This window comes from Hydra vulgaris, chromosome 12, assembly GCF_038396675.1.
Source record: "Hydra vulgaris chromosome 12, alternate assembly HydraT2T_AEP".
Taxonomy (NCBI): Eukaryota; Metazoa; Cnidaria; class Hydrozoa; order Anthoathecata; family Hydridae; genus Hydra; species Hydra vulgaris.
Window position 1 is genome coordinate 31,452,606 of NC_088931.1, and position 22,434 is coordinate 31,475,039.

At 30.3% G+C, this 22,434-nt stretch overlaps 1 long non-coding RNA gene across 1 annotated transcript; it reads right to left on the reverse strand.

Moving 5' to 3' along the window:
* Nucleotides 1-6,576: 6,576 nt before the first annotated feature.
* Nucleotides 6,577-9,162, reverse strand: LOC136087718 (uncharacterized). The gene is made up of 3 exons (XR_010642007.1): nt 8,779-9,162; nt 8,383-8,544; nt 6,577-8,179 (listed from the first exon to the last, which is right to left on the reverse strand). It is a non-coding gene; the product is annotated as an uncharacterized LOC136087718 (long non-coding RNA).
* Between the last annotated feature and the right edge of the window lie 13,272 nt (nt 9,163-22,434).

Below are 22,434 nucleotides of genomic sequence, written 5' to 3' on the forward strand. Positions count from 1 at the left end.
ATTCAGGATTAACTATTAGTTACAAATTACTGAAAATTTTATTATTTTATTATTTTGATCAAATGACTAATTTTAAGTTTAGTCATACTAATAAAAACCACTTTCAGTAATAAAAACTCAGCTTAAGATGGTTTTTACATTCTAATAAGGGAAATCGCCAATATTATTCAATACTAATCAATACTATCAAATACTATCAAATGATGCATAAATACTAGTCAATATTAGTCAATACTATCAAATGCTGAAAAGGGCAGAAAAAGACCTTTATAAAACAACTGATGTTTGCTTATAGGGTTTAAAATAGTTTAAAAAGTTTTATGAAACATAATTGATTGCAAAATAGCAACAAATTTGTTAACTATTTTCACTTTTCTCTTTAAATTAAGCTGAATTGCGCAATAAATTTGTTAGATTGATTTTTTCTTCAAGATTATCAAACAGCATATATGTCAGACATAAAATTGTGTCAAAATATGTCGATAGAAAATATGTCTGACACATTTTATATCAGTAGGAAATAATTCAGACATAAAATTATGTCAAAATACGTCAATAGAAAATATGTGGGACATATTTTATGTTAGCAGAAAATAATTCAGACATAAAGTTATGTCAAAATACGTCGATAGAAAACATGTCTGACATATTTTATGTCAGCAGAAAATAATTCAGACATAAAATTATGTCAAAATACGTCGATAGAAAATATATGGGATATATTTTATGTCGGCAGAAAATATGTCTCAGACATATTTGACAGATAACAACCCTGCTAACACAACCATAGAATAGAACTGTATAGAAAAATCTGGCATTAAATTCAAATATATTATTAAAAGAACGAAAAAAAGTTTGCTTATCAGTTAAAATATTTTCAAATACATTGAAGTTTTTTTAATTACATAAATACGTTTAAACTTTGGAATAGCATGCAGCGCATGTTATTTCGAATTTCATTATACCGTAAAATCGCCTAAGTTCCGTCACTTAAGCTTTGAACATTTATTTATCACGCATAAATTAAAAAATTTTAATTTTTTTTCCTGATATGTACAGAAAATTATATTGATAATTGATATTGTAAAAATAAAAAAATGAAAAATAAAAACTAGTACTCAATATTTAATTGAAATTGAAATCATCTACTTTAACCAAACTTTCAATACCATCTCATAAGTTTGGTCGCTATATAAGTACTAATAACGTATCACAAACTTAACTTCACAAATAATGAAAACTAATTTTAAAATGTTGTTTTATTGTATAATTATGATATAAATTCAAATTACCAGTAACTAAGGAGGGCATCGCCCTGGGCTCAAACAAAAAGTCTTTTGGGCCACTAAAGAAAACAAGAAGGAGCACATGAAAAAGGCCTTTTTAAATATAAGTAGTAGTATTTTTAATTTTTATTGTAATTAGTCAACCATTTTGTTACTTTTGCGTTTATCACATTTGCTACACCACTGGTAAAAAAAAATTAAAAATATATTTTTCAATTAATTTTAAAAGGTTTTTTCAATTAATAAAAATACACTACTTTGCTTTAAATTAGCTTTGTATGTTTATTGGCAATTCTTGCACGTATTGTTGACCATAGTAGAACAGCAAGATCCACAGAAACAGTTGTCACAGGATTCGCAATGCATCCATAATTGTCGTGCTGCTGTTATTTTATCTCCAAAAAAATGTCACAAGATTAATATTTTTCAGAACTCAAAGAACCGTCAGTTAGTTTTGAAATTATGAACAAATTTGTTTTTCAAATAAAATCCATGGTGTGCATCCATTATAAAAATGTCAAAATGTCAAATTTACAAATCGTTTACAAGAGAGCAGACGCGTTTTAAAGCTTAGAAAATTTTTAGCTGAAACTTTTTTTTTATTTTTGTTGTTATTTTTACTATTATTAAAAACTTTTTTCTTCTATTTTCTTGGTATCGTTTAAATTCGTGTTATGGATATAAATTGTATCAAAAAATTATTCTCTGAAATGCTTGAAAAGCAAAAAATCGACATAAACGAAACTAGAAAATTAATAAAAGAGCACAAAAAAATAATTTGCTTCCATAACAGCTGCAAACATGAAAATTAATACTGAACGACTTGATAAGAATGATAAAGGTAATATTGATAACTCAAATAAAATAATTGCCATTACAAACGAGCTTGAGTTAACAAATAAATCTGTGACGTTGTTGGTAACTGAGTTCAGTGAAATGCAGAAAATGATATTATCTCAGGTAAATTAGAACTACTGAAGAAAAAAACAAAAGAAATTAATAACAAGATAAAAGATAATAGTGAGATCACAAAAATAAAAAGTAAACTTAAAGAGTAAGAAGACCGCTCAAGAAGAAATAACTTAAGAATTGACGGATTAAAAGAAAGTGAAAACGAAAATTGGAATGAGACTGAATTAAAAGTGCAAAATTCTTCGAAGATTTACTTGGATTGAAAAATATAAAAATTGAACGGGCCCATAGGACTGGGATTAGAGGCTCGAAAAAGTTTAGAACAGTTGTTATAAAACTTCTAAATTATAAAGATAAAGTTGCTATTTTAAAAAACGTCCAAAAATTAAAAGGAAAAAAGTTTACGTAAATGAAGATTACTGCGCAGAAACAATATTAATAAGAAAAGATCTAAAAGAGCGAATGAAAAAGGAACGAGAGCTTGGCAAGTTTGCAATAACATCTTACGATAAACTAATCGTTTGTAAGTGGATTCGAAAGAAAAAGTGATTTTTTTTTTAAATTTATATATGTTATCCTAAGTTTATATTTTTAGAATGGAAACTAATCGATTATTTAGGAATAATTTTGATAATAGCGCTTTTAATAATATAACATTGACATAAATAATCTTGAACCTTTCCTAATAAACAAATATATACCGTTAAAAAATCAAGCAGATATAGATAGAATTTTATAATGATGAGGAGTGATTATTAAATATAAGTCCTTATTACTATTGTTCAGATATCTTAAGTATTACTGCTGACATAAATTCAACTGCATTATCTACCCTACACCTTAATATTAGGAGCCTCCAAAAAAATTTTGAGAAATTTAAACAATTTTTATTTAGTGTCAAAATTAACTTTCAAATTATGTCTAACCGTAACATGGTGCCGGGATAAGGAAATTGAAAACAATTCTAATTTTAAACTTAATAATTATAAAGTTTTTCATCAAATTAGAGACTCTGAAAAAACAGGTGGAGGATTATGCATTTTTATCCGCAACTTCTTAGATTTCAAACTACGCAAAAATTATTTTGCTGTTACGCTCGATTTTGAATTGTTATCAATTGAATTGTTATGAATTGAAGTATCTTTATTCACAAATCTATTAACTTTATATTGCGTAATGACGTCAATGTTAATGATACAGATTGTGAGTCGTTGTGCATCGAAATAACAAATAAAGCAACCAAAAATATTATCATTAGTTCTATTTATAGAAAGCCAGGTGGGAATTTTAAAATATTTAAATCTTATTTAAAAATTTTTTTAAGCGACACCAACATAACAAAGAAACACGTTTACTTAACTGGTGACTACAATATAAACTTGTTAAATCATTCTTCAAATGTAAATGTTCAATATTTTTTAAATACCTTAATTCCACATGATATAATTCCAACAATAAGCAAATCAACCAGAATAACTAACACTTCATCAACATTACTTGATAATATATTTACTAATAATATTCATAATTGCCTCCTAGAATCTGGTATAATCAAAACTGACATAACAGATCATTTCCTAATATTCTTAATTACAAATAATATAACTGATAATCATTCTGCTTTAAAATCTACAATCCAAATGCGACAGATCAATGAAAACTCCTTGTTGCACTTTCGAAATCTCTTATCAGAAAAAATTGATTGGGACCTTAATCACAAGAGGCAAATAAGGCGTATGATCTTTTTTTGGCGCAGTTTTGTAAATATTACGATTTGGCATTTCCACTAAAAAAAATAGTTATAAATTCAAAATCACTTTTAAGCCCTTGGATGACCAAAGGTTTACTTAAATCATCTAAGAGAAAACAAAAACTTTATGAAAAATATCTAAAACATAAATCATTCACAAATGAAATTAATTACAAAAATTATAAAAGTTTATTTGAAAAAACAAAGAAACACTCTAAAAGAATTTATTATGATAAGATGCTAAAAAAAACACAAGGAAACACTCAAAAAACTTGGAATGTGATTAACCAGATAATCGGTAAAAAAAGATGTTCTAACAATAATTTGCCACAAAAACTCATAATTGATGGGGAAATGATCAGTAATAAAGAAACCATCGTTGAAAAGCTCAACGACTATTTTCTTGAAGTTGGCCCAAATTTAGCAAGTAAAATCCCAAAAAACACCACAAATTTCAAATCCTATATAAAACCAACCAATATATCTATGAAAGAAGTTAGTTTAAATATAACTGAGGTGCGTAATGCGTACAATAGTCTGAAAAATAATAAATCCGCTGGCATTGATCAAATTAGCGTGAACGTAGTTAAAGCAATCTTCGATATCATAGAACCATCTTTGTTTCATATTTTTAACCTTTCGATACAATCCGGTATTGTACCGGAGAAATTAAAAATTGCTAAAATATCACCTATTTTTAAAACTGGCGATAACACAATTATGTCAAATTATAGACCTATTTCTGTCTTACCATGTTTTTCAAAATTGTTAGAACGTATTATGTATGATAGGCTTAATAAATATTTAACCAAAAACAAAATACTGTATAATAAACAATTTTGATTCAAAAAAAAACATTCAACGGATCATGCAGTAATCGATTTAATAAATTATATATCCGATGGGTTCAATAATGATTGTTATACACTAGGAGTTTTTATTGATCTGTCAAAAGCATTTGACACAGTTGACCATGACATACTTACAGAAAAATGAGAACTCTATGGAGTATTAAACAATAACCTACTCTGGTTTAAAAATTACCTGTCAAACAGGAAACAATACATAGTGTATAAGGAAAATGAAACAGGAAACAAAGTTATAACTTGTGGTGTTCCCCAGGGATCCATCCTAGGACCACTATTATTCTTGTTGTACATTAACGATTTATATTTAGCTTCAAAGACTTAAATCTTATTTTGTTTGCTGACGACTCAAATCTTTTTTACTCAAATAAAAATATAAAAGATCTTTTTAAAATATTTAATGAAGAACTAATAAAAGTTAATGATTGGATTATTTGTAATAAACTTTCATTAAATGTACTGAAAACTAAATTTTTGTTGTTTCATAAACCTAGTAAAAGTGATCACCTCCCTCTAAAATTACCCAATCTCTTTATGAATAATTCAGTTATTAAAAGAGAATCAAATGTAAACTTCCTGGGAATAATATTAGATGAAAATATATCATGGAAATCTCATATTAAATCTATTGAAAATAAAATTTAAAAAATATTTCTGTTCTATATAGAGTTAAACCATTTCTTAATATCAAGTCTTTAAAAATTATATATTTTTCATTTATCCATAGTTATCTATCCTATTGCAATATTGCATGGGGAAGTAGCAACTTTGGAAAGCTTAAAAAAATTTATAGTAAACAAAAAATTGTATGCAAAAATATTTTTGGCGTTAAGAGAACTGCTCATGGAGAGCCTTTCTTAATGGAACTTAATGCACTCAATGTTTATAAACTTAACATATATCAAGTTATGTTGTTCATGTTTAAATCTAAACATGGTTTGTCGCCTAATATATTTCACTCTTACTTTACTAAAATTTCTCATAAGTACCCCACAAATTTTTCAAATGATAATTTTGTAGTTCCAAGATTCTATTTCAAACTCAGTTCATTCCAAATTCAATATCGTGGAGCATTTCTATAGGGTTGCCAGATGTCCCGGATTTACGAAGGAGAATTCTGCGCCAAATATGTAAAAATATTTTTTTTACTTAGTTCTCCTTCTAAAAATGGGTAAATCTGGCAACCCTAATTTCTATGGAATGAATTTTTTCAAAAAATTAATAAAAATAACATTCTTCAAAACATATCTTTTGAGCAATTCAAAATAGTATGTAAACGTTTCTTATTAGGAAAAAATTTCGATCTAAAATATTTAATTTAAAATTTGATTATAAAATAATAAAAAAATATATAAACCGAATAGGTTTTCATCTACTTTTTTTTTTTTTTTTTTTTTGTGAAAAGTCATAACTTATTATTATTTTTTTTTTGGATCTTTTGACTTTTATTATTCGTTTAAATATGTTGTTATTGAAAACTTATGCTATTTTAATATCTTATTATAAGTTTTATAATATCTTTGTAGAAATATATATATATATATATATATATATATATATATATATATATATATATATATATATATATATATATATATATATACATACTTTTATGTTTAAAGTTTTTAAATTGTAATATTAACTGACGGCTTCAATGTTAACGGGGCTTGGTGATAAGACGTATGAGCATGTCTTCTTCTTGCTCCGGCCATTTATTATATATGTAAACGATTTTTCTCATTGTAAATAGTATTATACGGCAAAATAAAATTAAAAAAAAAAAAAAAAAAAAAAGTTGTAAACAAAACTTGCAAAAACGCAGTTGTACACGTCATATACCAAGGAGGTATAATAGCTTCGCTGGAGGGAGAACAAAGCCAAAAATGAATTAAAATCGCGTTACAGTCTTTGTAGTAGAGATGGGAATCGAACCCTTTTTTTAAAGTTCGGGTCCGGTTCGGTTCTGTTATATCTAATGTTCGAGTTCGGTTCAGTTCGGTCTTAAGAACAGTTCGGGTTCGGTTCGGTTCGGTATCAACACAACTGTTTTTTTATTAGTTACAAAGCTTTACATCCACAATAATAAAACACAAATAAATTAAAGTAATATTAAGTAGTTAAAGCATTGCAAATAACTTGAATAATAATAATTTGCAATGCTTTTATACTGCAACTTCAAAAGTTCAAAAAACAATGCAGTTGCTAATAGCTGCAGTTAAAGTGCACAAAACATTAAAGCAGTAACTTTCTGAACACAGATAACGGTAGCTTAAGTAGCCTACTGTCAGTCTAGTAATCAGGGCTGCATGTTGTATTTGAGAAATATCAGCATTTCCAATGTTTCTGGGTTTAGGCGAGCCCTGCGCCTAAACCCAGAAACATTGAAATCACGCATACTGTCGCTGTCTGAACCATTGATCTTACAGACTGATCGAAGATAAAAAAGCATTGGCCATACATCAGGGGACGTCGGCACATTGTCATGTGACAATTGTACAGTAGCCTTGTGAAAGAGATGCAAAAATTCTACGACGTCATGCAACAATTTTTCATTAACGTTGTTCAGTTGCTCAAGTTTGTCAAACTGCTTTGAATCAGCAAGAATTGACTTGACATGATCTAACTGGCATGACAGTGATTGCAAAAGAAAAAATTGACTGTTCCAACGAGTCGCAACATCCTGTTTCAGAGTGTGATTTAGTTCCTGGTTTTTCCCACTATGTTTAAAGTAGCCCACCATTTCCTTTGAAGTCTTGATCATTTCATGAACTAAATTAGCACCAGGGGATTTCAAAGCTTTTTCAACAACTAAATTAAGATTATGACCTGCACAACTGTCTAACATCGTTGCGATAAGCCGACTTCATATTACTCCCATTATCAGTCACAAATACCAAATTGTCACTTTTTATAGTCTGAGGGAAAAGTTTTTTAAGTATTTCAGTTGTCTTTGCTTTTACGGCAATGCCAGTCATAGACTCACTAAACTCAAACAATCCAACACACTTACTTATAAGGCAATAACTGCTGTTAATGTAATGTGCTGTAAATGTTTGATAAGAGTATTTTAGAATGTCATCGGTCCAGTGATCAGTTGTTATTGCGATATGAGTAACCCCAGCAAGTTCGTCTTTCAGCTTTCGAACACATTCGTTGTAGAACTTTGGTAGTAGTGTCTTAGACAGCGTTGTTCGATCACGCATAATATCCTCAAGTTTCACTGATCCATACTTCGATCCAATATCAATCATTGTTTGAGCAAAGTGACGGAACCCATCATCCTGAACACACGAGAATGGCTAAATGTCTTTTGCAATCATGTAAAGGGCTGCACGTTGAGCATATTCACAAATGTGTTTAGGAACCTGTAAAGTATAAAGCAATAAACAATAGACATTAAACACATAGCAATACATAATGGCCTTTTTTTTTTGTACTACAAAAAACATTGTATTTCTAAAATATTGCTAACAACTTGTAACAAATATATTTTGCTATCAATGGTAGCAAGTGAAAAGTTAAAACAGTAAATAGGAAAAAGCAAGATCCGCAAACTATACTTATTAACCTCTGTCTTTTTAGGTAAAAAGCTTGTCATTTTTAATTGTCCAGGTTCTGAACTGATCTTATTGATGTGTGATGTATTATGTCTTTGTAAAGTTGTAGTATGACCAATTGGCACTGACAACCATAATCCACACTGCTTACAAACGGCAAACTCCTTGACAACCTGTTGATCATAACATGATTACTCACAGTTATACAAAAATCAAGTAAAGTGTATTATAACTAAGGTCAATTGACTCTATTTAGCATTTGATATTCAATTAATTATCAAACCTGAATGCTGCTCAGTTTGGCATTGTGTGCAATATGCAATGCCTGAGAGATGCAGGTGATTATTGATTTATTGAAATATTTATAAAACTAAATAATTTTATTTGCAGTAAGTATAGCTACAAACCTCATCCCCAACTTCAACGCAACGGAAGCATGTCCATCATTCACTCTTTGTCCATGATGCAGGTACTAAGCGAGCCGCTCCGTCTGTTATCAATTTCTCCAACACTTTTTTAGTCCATTTACGAGTTAGTTTACTGTTACTCATTATTACTACAATATTATGTAATTATTGCAATCACTAATTACTAAGATATGAATAAAAACTCAGAACATTAACAACACCTCAATATTGCAAATGTTTAGAAACAACATTTCCATTTTGGTTGGTAATGTTATGAATTGTAGACTTATCGCGAGGTTAGAATTATTTTGTTCTATTTCCCATTTTAAACGTTGGGAGAAAACTTTTCATTTTTTTCTAAAAGTAAAAATTACTTATAATTTTAGCTAGTCTTTTAAAGAAATAATAACTTATGCTTTAAATAATTTTGATTTAAACAAATTATTTAGAAGAAATTTAAAAATTAAAATATATTTTAAAAGTAATTATTAATTACTAAAATTACTAACTCATTTTCTTCCAACACTTAATATGAGAGATAGAACAAAATAATTCTAAACTCGTGGTATGTTATACATTAGGTAATGAATTATGTTATGTATGTTACACATTAGGTAATGTAGCATGTTATGTATTGTAGTGATGTGCGAATTGCAAAATTTTCACTTTTTCAAGCCTCTATTTAGCTTGGTTAGGGCAAGAACAGTTGGTTTGATTCGGTTCGTTCACAACAGTTTTAAAGTTCGGGTTCGGTTTGGTTTAGTAACAACTACAGTTCGGGTTCGGTTCGGTTCTGTCGTAGATAAGGTTCTAGTTCGGTTCGTTTCCCATCTCTACTTTGTAGTATAATTATTCCAGAGGTTAGCGAAAGATACTATGACTCAAAATGAGGTTTTGATTTTTTAAAAAAACGAAGACCAGATATATTACTGATATGAGGAGAAATGTAGGAGAGTTACTGGTACATCGATTGATCTATACCTGCCCCAACCCAAACCCTAAGTCGATGTAGCAGCATTCCCTTGCATGTTATCCATAAATTAGCCAATCTAGAAGCACTCTCTTACATTTCTCCCCAAATCAGTAATATATCAGGTCTTCATTTTTAGAAAAATCAAAACCTCATTTTGAGTCATAGTATCTTTCGCTAACCTATTCCAGAAGCACGTTAAAATGGCGCTTTTGCAAAAAAATGGAAAATTTTAAAACGTAATCAATAAGCTTTCATAGTTGTAATCAAAATGGATTAATAAAAGAAAAGTTTGCTAGATATGTTTTTAACAACTATTTGATCAATCAAGATGTTAATTAAAACAAAAACCACGATTAAGGCGAAGTAATTGTTTCTTGCTTACCTCAATTATAGGTATAAATATCAAAGTTTTAGACTCTCTACCTTAATCTTTACTACCTATTTGAACCTTATTTTTTGCTTGCCTGTTCAGCTATAGGTTAGTTACGTTCTTTAAAACCGTTATTTTTGCCAGGAACTTATTAAATCCCTCCAGGATTTTATTTTGTGTTGGAGTATTTTTGTCGGATATAAAAGCGAATATAGAAATATAAAACTTCTTTGTGTAAATCCGGCAAAAATACTACCAAATTCTTATTTAGAAATTTATTAGTTAAATTCTAATCTAGAAATTTATTATTAGTCGTTCAAAAGCACAACAAAAAAATAACAATAAACTAACTCTAAATATTGTTTACGAATTTCTTAAACTTCCATCTTTTATTTGCAATTGTTTATAACCTTTTGAAACAATATCATTGGATAATTTTTGTTAAACGTGGTTAAATGTGATTGGTTAACTTTAATTATGATAATTACGCAGTGTTAAATAGAAAATTATTTTACTACAAAGACTGTTTCTTGAAAAATGACGTATTTTAACTTCGTTCACACTCCAGTCTATGATAACTCCTTGCATATACAGACTGCCTTCTGGTAATAAAAAAGCATTTAACAAACAAATTAAAAGCCTAATTATAAGCGAAGAATTATGTGGCAAATGCGTTTACTTCGTTGACGATCTGAATTTAGATTTACTTGAATACAACAAAAACAAAAACGTCAGAACTTTTTTCAATATTATGTTTCAAAATGGATTTATTCCAACTATAAATAAACCTACTCGAATTACAAAAAATAATGCTACTTTAATTGATCAAATTATAATTATTAATTTCAAAAACATAAAAATTAAAACTGGAATATTTATTACAGACATATCTAGTCTGGACGCTACGTGTAATTTTTTCTTGGAAATAAAGTGGACATTACAAAAACTAATTAAATAGTTTAAGGTTGATGTCTTGAGTAAAAAAAACTTTTACGCGCCTTTCTGAAAGGGTCAAGTTTGGGCCCTTATTTAGTACTGATGACGTCACGCTAATATATATTATTTTTATCAAAGTAAAAAATACAGATTTACGTTAAATGTTAGATAACCTCTTAAGAAAACCTTATAATAAATAACAACATCTTGAAAAAAACGAGCAATTTTATAAGTGCTTACAGGGTCATGTTTGGGCCCTTATGTAGTACTGGTGACGTCACGCTGACGAATTTTTCTTTATCAAGCTAAAAAATAGTCAAACGTTAGATAACCTCTTGAGAAAAGCTTACAATAAATAACAACATCTTGAGAAAAACTTACGAGCAATTCTAAAAGTGCTTAAAGGGTAAAAATTTGGGCCCTTACTTGGTACTTATGACGTCACGCTTACCGTTTTTTCAAATATATATATATTTACGTTTAACGAAAGGTAAATTCTTCCTAAAAAAATATTTCGTGAACAGGTTTTTATGAGGGAAAATATAACAAGAGACGAAGTTCTTGATTGATGACTTCATTTACATCAAGGATAAATACATTTTCGATTTTTTTGCATGCGTGTGTGTTTGCGTGCGTATATATATATATATATATATATATATATATATATATATACATATATATATATATATATATATACCATTCATATTAAACCGTTCATTGACATTCCTTAATTCATAATTCATGTCAGAGTAAAGTTGCCTAATGTCACTGTTCGATAAGAAAAGATTTGTGTCGTCAGCAAACATTATCGCGTTAAGTTTTGCTGAAGCATATATATATATATATATATATATATATATATATATATATATATATATATATATATATATATATATATATATATATATATATATATATATATATCATAAATAGATATTCAATCAGTTTCAGTAAATCATGAAATTGCATCGGAATAAGTCAAATAATATTCTGTTAAAGTGTTGTCTCAATCATTTGTGTTTTCACAAGATGAACAGTTGCACAAATCCGTACAGTTCAATCAGTGCGATCGACAAAGACAAACCCGTGTTTCACATTTTGACTTTTTACATGCACAGGAAATTAACTTCAAAAAATCTTCTGGAGCAGGTCGAATGAGCATCGATTCAACCTCAAGTTGATCAGTTCCTTCAGATGTACTATAACCTTTTATTCCTTCTTGGCATTTCTGATCACAATTTATAGCTTGTTTAATGCATTGGTCAGATGGAACTTTGTTTATCGTACCGCTCGTTCTTCTTACGGAGAAGTTTCCATCCCTGTCAAAGGATAATAAATTATAAAGATTTAATTTGAAGCTATTTCTAAAACTAAAACTTGTTGAAATCCAAATAAATATTTTGGAGTACAAGTTTACATAAACTGTTGATAAATACTTGGATGATTTCTAGGGAGTTTACATCATTTCGGTCCAATAGAAAGTTAAAAAGCGAGAATAATTCGGACGACCATATGCAAAAAACTACGGTAGCATTTGGTGTGTTGCCTCAAAATGAAGAGTCCAAAAAAAATTTAATATTTCAATAAAATAAAACCAAAGAGCGAAAGTTAGTCCGGAAATATCAATATCATTTAACATATTTGAGTAATCATCCAAAGTTTTGAAGAAATCATCATCAAACAAGGATTTCAAATTGTCATAATTTGTCTAGAAATATTCAAAGTGTAATTTTAATATCATCATTAAATTGAATAAACTATATAAACTGAATGCGGTAGTGGTGTAGTGGTAGAGCACTCGCCTCATAAGCGAGAAGTTCCGAGTTCAATTCCCACCACGTCCCTGGTAGTACCGCGTTCAACTTGTTTCTCCGCACAGTGGGCTTGTTCGTCGAGGTTCGTGTTTCGGAGTTATAGAGTTGAGAGAGGGTTATAACTACGAAAAGTAGCCTCCCCGACTATAGTAATCTTCTCGACCTTAAGGAGGTGAATAAAAAAAAAATTCACAGACATGAAGCATATAAAGGCAAATTTATTTACCTCCTTTAAACAGTTAACAAACTCAAGTGAGGAAGAGATGTGATTCAAACGGCAAAGAAACCACCCACTATAACCCATTGGCTATATCAGCTTCAGTTATCCAGTCTTGTATTTCGGCATCATTAAATCTTTTGCCAATAACAGCTAGAAAAATATAAGATGTGTGAAATGCACCCATTTGGAGGACAATACATCTTTTAAGATCAATATGATTAGGGTTCATCAGGGTTTCCATCGCTTTTGCATATATAGCTTGATCCATTGCAACGTCAGTTTCTGAGAGACCAAGATTCTCGGCTTTAGCTTTTGACTGGAGCAGAACTTCAAGCACTGTGTGTAGGCGATGAGTTAATAGCAGGAAGATAGCTATTAGTGTGGATATCTACTGGTATCCTTTTAGGTGTAATTAGGTAGTTAAACAGGGTCTTGTATAGCTGTACGTAATAAGACCAAGATTCTCGGCTTTAGCTTTTGACTGGAGCAGAACTTCAAGCACAAGTTTGTAGGCGATGAGTTAATAGCAGGAAGATAGCTATTAGTGTGGATATCTACTGGTATCCTTTTAGGTGTAATTAGGTAGTTAAACAGGGTCTTGTATAGCTGTACGTAATAAAACCAACGATAATATAACTTTAAGGAAATTATGGTTTGCCGTTCTGTGTCCGATATACTAGCCATGAGTCAAGGGATGTCAGCTTTACTTACAGCGTTTTCTTTCAACATGTTTGCTGCACTATCCTTTGCGCATTTTGTAAGCGTTTCACATCTATTCCTATCTTTATGAGTCTTTTTGCGATAGCAAATGCAACATTCTTTATCCGCAATAATTTTTCCTGAAACAAGGGAATTATTTTAAGTTTGAAGTAGTTCATAAAACAATAAAAAACGTGAAAACTGAGGGTAATTTTCTTAGTTTTACGTTTCCCACCCAAGGGTTTTTTAATTTACCTGATCTATCTCTTTTCCGAACTGAGATTCTGCGCTCAGATGAGGATGCATCATCCACGCCTACACTCTCTTTTTCTGATCTATTTTTCCGATATTGTAGAATGTTTAATATTTATATATTCAAATACTTATCGTAACATCTTTAATGAAACAAGAGAGTTGTTGGGCATGTATAAGGTAGAATGTTTATGATTTTAAAGTCTTTTCGAATTTGACTAAAGTAAAAAAAAAAATTATCAAATCCATGCTGTTTATTGTTTTTCTGTACCATTGTTTTAGGCATATATGAAGAAATAAATTGAGTTGGACATTTAGGTTGTGACTTACCAAGCATTCTTCACTTTCGCAAGCGCATTTTCAGTAAAACCACGCAGTTTGTTATTATTATGACCAACTTCTCCTTGATAAAGTATGCAGGCATTTTTAATTTCTTTTTTAAGGAACTAAATTAAGATGCTGCGTTTTTTTGCTACTCGTTATTATTTATTTTAATAATAATAAATAAATGAAATAAATAAAACACATTTTTTTAGTAAACAGTTTTTGAAAAGTAAACATTTTTTAGCGTAAACAAAGAACGAGGACGAATTTTATTTTTTAGATTTATTAAGTTAAAACTATTTTATAATTTTAATACAACGTTAATTATAAACAAATTTATTTTTAAATAATGTTTATGAAATTTTAATTACATAAATTTTAGTAATTATATTTAAAACATCTAATTTTACAAATTGTTAACCCCCTGTCAACAATTTGTAAAAACTAAATGCTTTTCGGTATTCGATTTATATAAACATGGCGGATATTTTATACTTGAAATCTTTTCAAAAAGTTGCATCTATTTTTGTCTCTAACTAAAGTTATAAGCAGTTTCCAAGCGGCACGTAAAAATTTTTAAACTTCTTAAGTTATATGGAACAAGTCTATACAAAAATTAGAATGTCCACTCAAAATGATTAGTTTTCCTTTTTTTTTTTTACGTCTAGCGACCAGACTAATCGGATCATTTCCTGGTTTTTAAAACAGCACAAAAATCGTTAAATCAACCTTCTAAAAAAGTAAAAACTAAAACACGAGTAATTAAGGACGCTTCTCTTGTGACATTTATTAGCCTTTTATCGACAACAAACTAGGAATCTGTTATGAAAACAAAAAAATGTTAATGAAGCTTATGATAAATTTTATCATATATTTGAATGTCACTACAATAAAGCATTCCCAATAACAACTAAATTTATTAAAACAAAAACTCTACAAAATCCCTGGATAACACCCGGAATCATAAAATCTTCGAAAAAAAAGCAACGATTGTATGAGAAGTTCATTAAAAAAAGAACTTTTAAAAATGAAACAAACTATAAAAACTATAATCGCCTTTTTGTGACGATTGTAAAGCGCTCAAAAAAGTTTTACTATAGTAGCCAATTGCTAAAATACAAAAATGATATACAAAAAACTTGGAACATAATAAAAGAGGTTATAGGTAAAAAAGATATGAGTATTAGTCGTTTACCAAAAAAACTAATAATAAATGACTGTGAAATTATTAAAGACGCAATAATTACTAATTCGTTTAACCATGCATTTGTTAGCACAGGTCCAAGTTTAGCATCAAAAATAAATAAAGTAAAACTTGCTTCAAATTATACCTAAACTCTAATAATAATACAATGGACAATAATATGCTAACAAAAACAGAATTGCTTGATGCTATGTACTTACTTAAACCAAATAAAGGTAATGGAGTTCAGTGGCGTTGCGTGAGAAAATTCCAGGGGGGGGGGATGGGAAGAAACCTTGTTTTTCCCAACTGCTAAACATAGTTTTCACAACTGTTTTTTATAATTCAAGAATTCAAGAAATCAATTTCTGTCCTATATACAAAATCTACTGATTGTTATACTACACTGCACTCACTCTCATGAATTGCCAATTATCAGTATTTATTAACTTCTATTAACAAAACATAGCTTCCTTTACATATATACAAAATATTCAACTCAAAAAACGTCTAAAAGTTTTACCTATTCATAGTGAAACTATATTAGTCCTAAAAAATGTTACAATTTACAAATCCAATAAACTTTACAAACCATTCTGGCAGCATATATAGCAGTTTAAAATTAAACGGAAATGAGTTAGTACAAAGGAATTACAAAACTTATACGCACAATATTTTATCATCAGTCTATCATTTTTTGTCTACTATTTGATTTTAATATGACGTTTCTTCAACTGAACCCACCGTTTAACAAGATGTTCGGGGTTAACTCCTTTACAAAGATCTTTTTCGCACTTCAGTAGCATGAGACTATCCAATCTCTCGTCACTCATTGTTGTTTTCAGATGTGATTTTACAATCTTGAGTTGAATGAAAGAACGCTCATTTGATACTACACCATGAGCAGCTGTGATTATAAAAATGCATAGTTTATGGGCTTGTTTCAGTATATCCTTAAACTTCACAACATGGTACAAAATGTCTTGCAGCGTCTTGGCTGATGTTCTTGATGACTTAAAATCTTCATCACTTTCTTCTAAACAGATATCTATCAAAATTTCCATCTGGCCTTTCAGCACATGAATGTCTGGAATATGATCCTTGTATCCAGGAGGAAAAAGTTTGCTTGCTTTTATTAAGTTTTCAATACTAAAAATTTTGGTGATAGGGGCAAATATTTCCTTTGATGCTACCGAGTTTTCGGTTAAACCCATGGCTAGAGAGTCAACCTCTTTGAATTCTTTTCGGTAAAAAGCTTTCATCTCCATTGCTATTAATCTATGGTGTCGTTCGTAATCGTTTTCTGCATCAATGTGTAATTTCGTAGAAAATATTACTGCACTTTCAATCAAATTATTCATAGCATCTGTATCGTTACTGATATTTTGTATGTTCTTGGCAGTACTTTCAATTAATTAATACTGTCAATCACATTGAAGTTTGGACTTTCTAAGATTTCAGTTAATATTTTTATCTTCTCAATGATATTCTTCATGAAGAAAAGAGTAATAATGATATCAAAAGTTGTTGCTTTTTTCAGAAGTCCCATTGCCTTAGTTCTCGTGTTAGTATCAAAAATCTTATTATTTGAGATGCTCTGAAGAAGATCAATAACCTTCTCCAAACACTGGTTTAATACCTTAACAGATTTTGCTCGTGCGGTCCATCTTGTTCTAGACAGGTTTACAATCTGTATTGAAATGTCAATGTCTTCAAGTTTTTCTTTTAAATAACTAAATCTTTTGTGCTTGATGTGAAGAGAATATGCAACTGTTCGAGGACATTAAACAATTCTCATATTAAAGCATTAACATTGCAGGCATGTTCAAGAGCAGTGTTTGTTCTGTGGTCTTGACAAGGTATGTAAGGTGCATTATGGCCAACTTCTTTCGTTATATACTTTTGTATTCCTTTAAATTGTCCAGACATTGAACTCGCGTAGTCATACGACTGAAAAGCTGTTATACACTGGCTGTTCTCACAACTATACTCAGTATGTCCTTATGTGACTTATCGGGAGTAGTGTCGGCCATCACGGAAAAAAAAATGGAGCTGTTAATTTTATCAATGATCTTACTCTTTAATTCAGTTGCAATTAAACTAATCATTTCATTTTGAGACGATGGACTCGTGTATGTAACTCTATATGGACGAAGAGCTCTATCTTCAATCCAGGCTTTTAGTGTGGGATTGTGGCGAGAGATAAGATTAACAACTGCAACAAAGTTACCTCGATTAGCATTGTCCGATTCTCTAAACGCTAGCCCTTGGCTTCCCAAAGTCTTGCATGTATCGATAAGAAATTCGACAGTTTTTATATATTTTGCACCTCTGTTTTTTACTCTTCTACTAGAGCAAGTCTATTGGATTTATCAATAAGGTAATCTATATGCCCTTTCTTCATAAGAAAGCGACTTTTATTTACTTAATGTGCAACTCTATGTGCTTGAGAGGTAAAGTGCGCCTGAAGCTTTCCAAGTTTGTCTTTCCCAAAGCTTTTCATATTGGACCAAGATCTCACCCCAACATTTATCCAAGCATCTTTAGTTTTTCCCTTCTTTCCAACACCCTCGGGGAAAAGGCGGCAGACAAAATAAAATGAGGCATCCTTCTGGGTATTGTATTCTAAATGTTCAAACTCATTGTACCACTGGGGATCAAATCTATTTTTACCGTCACTTGGGAATCTAGCAAGTTTTGGTTGGTGTGGCCCTAACTGGGTTAAATACAATTTTTGATTATCCGTAATTGTATGTGGACGTAAACCTGGTTCATGGCTTATCAATGCTGATGAATCTGATTTGTCAATTTTAATATTTTGAGCTTTGGTATCGAGTTTTTTTATAAAAGCGTTTCCTATTTTCAAAACATTTTTTGACATTTCCACCACAGAACTTGTTGCATTCACAATTTCAATTGCAGCAAATTTTTCATTTACTAATTCTTCTTTACAATATTTTTTATAAATGTTATTACAATCTTTAAGATTATCTATTAAAACACCTATATTCCCCATGAGTGAAGTCCAATTTGTTGTTTCACTGCTTACTTCAGTAGTATCCAAGTTAATAATATTCGTGTCATTCTTTTCATCTCGGTCATGATACTGGTTTAAATGATCCTTAAGCCGTTTAATAAACGTAAAATTTATTTGTCCAAGTCAAAAAAATTGATCTTTGATGGATTTTTGCAAATATTTTAGTTTTATTTAACTAGAAAATATTTTTTGATTTTATCACCGATTTCCCAACTGTCACAACTCGTAGCAAGGAAATTCCCAACTTTTCTCTTTTCTAGATTCTGGGAGGGGGAGACTCCCCCCCTACCCCCTCCAAGGCGACGCCCCTGATGGAGTTGATGATGTAAGCAGTTATATAGTAATTAAATCAATGCCTTATTTAAAAATTCCGCTTTTGCATATATTTACGCTCTCTTTAAACCAAGGAATCTTTCCCGATAAACTTAAAATTGCAAGGGTAATACCTATACTAAAATCAGGAGAGGAGACTAGTGTCTCCAATTACAGGCCTACCTCAATATTATCATGCTTTTCAAAGTTATTAGAACACATTATGTAAAAAAGATAGTGTTACTTTTTAGATGTAAACAATATTCTCTATAGTAAGCAATTTGGATTTAAAAAGAGCCACTCTACTGATAAGGCTATTGTTAATCTTGTTTATGATATCTTTAAATCATTTGATGAAAATAAATATACATTAGATGTATTTATTGATCTCAGTAAGGCTTTTGACATTGTCGATCATTACATTTTATTAACAAAATTAGAAAACTATGGTATTAAACATATAAATATTGCGTGGTTTAAAAGCTATTTTTCAAATAGAAAACAATACATTTCTTATAATGAAGGTAAAACAACCAATATGAACATAACATGTGGGGTTCCTCAGGGATCTATATTAGGGCCACTCCTATTTCTCATTTTTATTAACGATTTAAGCAAAGCTTGAACCGAACTAGATAAAATTTTATTTGCAGATGACACAAATCTATTTTATGCACATAATGATATAAATATTCTGTTTAAGTCAGTAAACAAAGAGCTATTAAATCTTACTGAATGGCTTAATGCAAACAAATTATCTCTAAATGTAACCAAAACAAAATATACTTTTTTCCATCATTTTCATGACCGAGATAAAATTCCTTTGAAACTTTCAAAACTTTGTATTGCCAATCAGGACATAAAAAGAGAAACCACTTTAAAGTTTTTCGGCGTGCTTCTTGATGAAAATGTGACGTGGAGAGTTCACATACAATATCTCGAAAATACAATCTCAAGGAACATAGGCCTGCTATGCAGAGCCTTTTTTAAATCCAACTTGCTTAAAGCTTTTATATTTCTCGTTCATTCATTGCCATCTTAATTATGCAAATATTGCTTGGTGTAGTACGTAGCGCTAAGCTTTTTTTGAAGTTTTAATGATTGCTATTGTTAAACTTACCCAACAATTAGAGGTTTGTCATTATGGGCTTGACAATCTTAGAAAAGGATTGTTCCACTTTTTTTTTTTTTTTTTTGTTAAATATATATATAAGATTATGGTTTTTGTTAAATATATATATAAGATTATGGTTTATAAGAATTATTCACATATTTCAAGGCATATGCTGGTGTAAAAGGAAAGCTTCAGGCAGGGGCGTTGCGTGATAAAATTCCAGGGGGGGGGGGGGAGGGAGGGTTAAGAGACCTTGTTTTTCCCAACTGCTTCACATAGTTTTCACAACTATTTTTTATAATTCAAGAATTCAAGAAATCAATTTCTGTCCTATTTACAAAATCTTCTGATTGTTGTACTACACTGCACTCACTCTCATGAATTGCCAATTATCAGTATTTATTAACTTTTATTAACAAAACATGACTTCCTTTACATATATACAAAATATTCAATTCAAAAAACGTCTAAAAGTTTTATCCATTTATAGTGAAATTGTATCAGTCCAAAAAAACACAATTTACAAATTCAATAAACTTTACAAACCATTCTGGCAGCATATATAGCAGTTTAAAATTTTACGGAAATGGATACAAAGGAATATGGAAAATATTATTTTATTACAAGACTTATACGCACAATATTTTATCATCAGTCTATCATTTTTTGTCTACTGTTTGATTTTAATATGACGTTTCTTCAATTCAACCCATCGTTTAACAAGATGTTCGGGGTTAACTCCTTTACAAAGTTCTTTTTCGCACTTCAGTAGCATAAGACTATCCAATCTCTCGTCACTCATTGTTGTTCTCAGATGTGATTTTAAAATCTTGAGTTGGCTGAAAGAACGCTCATTTGATGCTACACCATAAGCAGCTGTGATTACAAAAATGCATAGTTTATGGGCTTGTTTCAGTATATCCTTTAACTTCACAACATGGTACAAAATGTCTTTCAGCATCTTGGCTAGTATTCTTGATGACTTAAAATCTTCATCACCTTCTAAATAACAGATATCTATCAAAATTTCTATCTGGCCTTTCAGCACATGGACGTCTGGAATATGATCCTTGTATCCAGGAGGAAAAAGTTTGTTTGCTTTTGTTAAGTTTTCAATACTCAAATTATCTTTATTTAACGGAAAACTAAAAACTTTGGTGATAGGGGCAGATATTTCCTTTAATGCTGCCGAGTTTTTGGTTAAACCCATGGCTAGAGAGTATATGAACTCTTTGAATTCTTTCCGGTAAAAAGCTTTCATCTCCATTGCTATTAATCTATGGTGTCGTTCGTAATCGTTTTCTGCATCAATGTGTAATTTCCTAGAAAATATTACTGCACTTTCAATCAAATTATTCATGGCATCTGTATCGTTACTGATATTTTGTATGTACTTGGCAGTACTTTCAATTACATTAATACTGTCAAAATTGAATTGAAGTTTGGACTTCAATGTCATTGACAGTATTCTAAGATTTCTGGTAATATTTTTATCTTCTCAATGATATTCTTCATGAAGAAATGAGTACTAATGAAATCAAAAGTTGTTACTTTTTTCAGAAGTCCCATTACCTTAGTTCTCGTGTTAGTATCAAAAATCTTATTATTTTAGATGATCTGAGGAAGATCAATAACCTTTTCTAAACACTGATTTAAAGCCTTAACAAATTTTGCTCGTGCGGTCCATCTTGTTCTAGACAGGTTTACAAGCTGTATTGCACAGTCAATGTCTTCAAGTTTTTCTTTTAAATGACTAAATCTTTTTGTGCTTGATGTGAAGAAAACATGAAACTGTTCGAGGACATTAAACAATTCTTGTATTAAAGTATTAACATTGCAGGCATGTTCAAGAGCAGTGTTTGTTCTGTGGTCTTGGCAAGGTATGTATGGTACATTATGGCCAACTTCTTCTGTTATATACTTTTGTACTCCCTTAAATTATCCAGACATTGAACTCGCGTAGTCATACGACTGAAAAGCCATCTTTGATGTGTCAATGCCTTCTTTATGTAAAGAAGATAAAATTAGCTCAGCCATCCCTTTTCCAGTCTTATCAGTGCATTCGACAGATTTCAAAAGCCTTTCCTGAATCTCACCGTTTTTACTGGTTATTCTCACTGCTATACTCATTATGTCCTTATGTGACATATCGGGGGTAGTGTCGGCCATCACGGAAAAAAAATTGGAGCTGTTAATTTCATCAATGATATTACTCTTTAATTCAGTTGCAATTAAACTAATCATTTTATTTTGAGACGATGGACTCGTGTATGTAACTCTATATGGACGAAGGGCTCTATCTTCAATCCAGGCTTTTAGTGTGGGATTGTGGTGAGAGATTAGATTCACAACTGCAACAAAGTTACCTTGATTAGCACTGCCTGATTCCCTAAACACTAGCCCTTGGCATCCCAAAGTC